General features: G+C 34.0%; 2 long non-coding RNA genes across 2 annotated transcripts in view; both read left to right on the forward strand.

The window, feature by feature from the left end:
* Positions 1 to 878, forward strand: part of LOC109586387 (uncharacterized) — a 1496-nt gene extending 618 nt beyond the window's left edge. Inside the window, exons 2-3 of the long non-coding RNA XR_002187002.1 lie at positions 630 to 683; positions 744 to 878. This is a non-coding gene — a long non-coding RNA (uncharacterized LOC109586387). The remainder of the gene's footprint in view (positions 1 to 629; positions 684 to 743) is intronic.
* A 188-nt stretch (positions 879 to 1066) lies between these two features.
* LOC109586385 (uncharacterized) lies at positions 1067 to 2193 on the forward strand. The gene is made up of 4 exons (XR_002186998.1): positions 1067 to 1292; positions 1842 to 1965; positions 2019 to 2111; positions 2158 to 2193. It is a non-coding gene; the product is annotated as an uncharacterized LOC109586385 (long non-coding RNA).
* The last annotated feature ends 415 nt before the right edge of the window (positions 2194 to 2608 follow it).

Consider the following 2608-nt stretch of genomic DNA (forward strand, 5'->3'; position numbering starts at 1 on the left):
AACAACAAAAATACTGTTCATATGAAACAACAATAAAATTGAACCGAAATGCATGTTTCATGGCATCCAGACCAACTTGTAGCATATTACTCGGATACCTTTCACTAAGATGCCTCTTCAGAATCAATAAGACGCTGGATGCTACCACTCTATAGCTTGTTTTTCAGCATTCTTTCCACAACTCTTGAAAAGTCGCCATTTTGATAATTAAAATTCAATGTGACCTGTGGTCACATGTCATGGATAACTGAATCTGATTGGTCTCGTCCATTTCTGGACGTAAGAACAGGACTACATTAAGCAGTGTACCAGACCCTTCCCCGCCGTCCACCCCAATGACTGTAGGCTGGGGAATGGTCTGGCTAGCGAGACTACCCTGTACCTACCACGGTACCTGTAGGGGCACCATCAAAATTTTTGTCCTGGACCCCACATAGCCTATTGGTAGCCCTCCCTGTAACAAAATACTATGTACTGTATTCATGCTTTTTTCCAAAAAATGGCTCCAAAATTGTTCCTAATTTTCATTACATTTAAAAAGTTGAAGCCGATTCCAACTAAAATTTTTTAGTCATGTCCATTTAAAGAAATTAATATTATTATATCTCATTGTTTTTATTGTATTTTAGGAGTTTAACGAGAGCTTTGCTGCTAAACATTGAATTATGAAATGTACATCAAAAGTAAATATACATATGTACATGTAGATGTAATCCTTTATCTCCATGTCTCTCACTATTTAGAGTGTTGATAGAAAATATGTGTTTCATTTACCTGACACATTCCCAAAGACTCAAAGTATCTTGAGGTACGTTATTCCGCTCGTCATCCTGCCCCTCCCCCACCTCCTCTGGTCTCTCATACAGCTGTGTGTTTGGTACCAAATTTTGGTACCAAACACACAGCTGTACGAGAGACCAGAGGAGGTGGGGGAGGGGCAGGATGACTACCAATACAACAAGGTTAGGACACACAGTCAGTGGTATGTTTGTCTTTTCATGTTTTGACAAATTTTAGCATTTTAGCAACTTTTAAAATTTGTAAATTTTGAACAGTTTAATTTCACAGTCCCTAATGACTTCACTTGTCCAACCCTATTCATTTGTGATGCTGACACAGTGTCACGTGACCAGAGGTTAGGCCACCTCATATTTACCAGAGACCAGCTGTCAGGAGGGCACGAGTTCCCAGTAGAGAAGTGGTATGATCTACAGTCGGTTACTCCTGATTCTGAAGTATAGGTACACGTTTAAATGGATCAGTCATTCATTAAGTACATGTACTCATCAATGGTATGTGTTTGATAGTGTGTGTTTGTATCTTAATGCTAATGATTATAGAGTGTGTGTGTGTGTTGTGTATTTTCTGATACATGTATCATATTTTACTGATTAAATACCCGGGTATTTATTTCTTAGCAGCAAAAAAATTTATTGAAAAAAATAGAAAAGATACTTCGAGTGGGACAGAATTTTCAACTCTGAGCAAGTTAGACCAGGCTCTAACTATTAAGCACTTTTAAGCTATCTAAACAGTGAGGCATTATTTTTTGGTAGAAATATGTGTATCTATAGCTAGAATATATTAATGACAGGCGTTTATTTGGACCAAATGTTTATACAGTAAAATACGGTATTTGTTCTGTTGTTTAGAAAGTTTGAACTCATTCTGATCAAATTTGGATTTTTTTACAAATTTTTATAGTTGTTCCATAGTTGTGTATACACATGTACCTACAAAGTGATTTTTATTAATTTTTGGTTGATATTAATTTTTCATTACATTTTTTATACATTATTAAGATATTTACACGTATGATATTTATTTCTCTCTCTCCATAGACTAATTTATTATTTTTTGTTGAGAAGCTCATAAGTGCCATTACAAGTTCTGCCCGTTCCTGTCCTTCAGTTATGAAGAGAATATTTCATTTATTACGTACACTATCAGTCAAACAATTCCCTGGTGAGACCACACCTACTAACCACACCTTTTTATATTAACCCCCCCTCTTGCAGTCCTAGAAAATTCTGTCTGATATGTATAAATCACTGGATTTATCTTTTGATATTTTTTCTTTAGCCATTTTAAACCTGAAATTGAAGAATCAGGTTAGTAGTTATTCAAGTTAATTAATGTTAATTAATATTAATTTAGAATTAGACTGTCTCGAGGATTTTACTTGTTAAATCTAAACTATTCAAACTTTACTAAATCTTGAACTAATCCGCAGTAAAACTGTATTGACTGGAAATACTTTTTAGAAACTTTAAATTTTTTAGAACTTTTTAGAAATTTTAAATTAAAATGTTTAAATAGATAGACTATATATGTCTCTTATTTCTTTAGATCCAAACAAAATTAGTACACACAATTAAAAGCGCAACTAAAATGTAATTTTAATGCAACAAATGTCTTCAATTGCACTATCACTTTCTGTTCACTGCAGTGTAAGTACTGATGAACAGTACTCTATAGTACTCTACTACCAATCAGACTGCAGGCTATAATGTGAGCTGATTGTTATTATTAAGAACTTGTAATTAGCCAGTAAATCATTTTAAGGATTATCATTATCATGTATCAGTGTTTGTCATTTCTAGTTATG

Source organism: Amphimedon queenslandica, unplaced genomic scaffold (assembly GCF_000090795.2).
Source record: "Amphimedon queenslandica unplaced genomic scaffold, v1.1 AMPQUscaffold_12884, whole genome shotgun sequence".
In the NCBI taxonomy this organism is placed as follows: Eukaryota; Metazoa; Porifera; class Demospongiae; order Haplosclerida; family Niphatidae; genus Amphimedon; species Amphimedon queenslandica.